This window comes from Eurypyga helias, unplaced genomic scaffold, assembly GCF_000690775.1.
Source record: "Eurypyga helias isolate BGI_N326 unplaced genomic scaffold, ASM69077v1 scaffold32244, whole genome shotgun sequence".
Classification (NCBI taxonomy): Eukaryota; Metazoa; Chordata; class Aves; order Eurypygiformes; family Eurypygidae; genus Eurypyga; species Eurypyga helias.
This window is the reverse complement of record NW_010248675.1, coordinates 50,946-51,216: the sequence shown is the minus strand read 5'-3', so window position 1 is coordinate 51,216 and position 271 is coordinate 50,946. Positions and strand designations below refer to the sequence as shown.

The 271-nt window shown below is 67.2% G+C and overlaps 1 protein-coding gene across 1 annotated transcript in view; it reads left to right on the top strand.

Annotated features, from left to right (window-relative positions):
- The first annotated feature begins 7 nt into the window (after nucleotides 1-7).
- Nucleotides 8-271, top strand: part of ZCCHC14 (zinc finger, CCHC domain containing 14) — a 49,758-nt gene continuing 49,494 nt past the window's right edge. The window contains exon 1 of the mRNA XM_010151146.1: nucleotides 8-271. This exon is cut by the window's right edge and continues 273 nt beyond it. The gene's annotated coding sequence lies outside the window, so the exon portion shown is untranslated.

Below are 271 nucleotides of genomic sequence, written 5' to 3'. Positions count from 1 at the left end.
GGAGAAGCGGTGCCCGCGGCTGCAGCGGGACGGCGTGTACCGCTGGTTCTCCGAGCTGCCTTCCCCGCAGCGCGTGGAGTTCCTCTGCGGCCTCCTGGACCTCTGCATCCCTCTGGAGCTGCGCTTCCTGGGCGCCTGCCTGGAGGACCTGGCCCGCAAGGACTACCACTCCCTGCGTGACTCCGAAATCAAGGCCAACAACCCTGCCGACCTGGGGAGCCTCACCAACCTGACGGACGAGGTGGTGCGCAGCAAACTTTTGGTCGCGCTC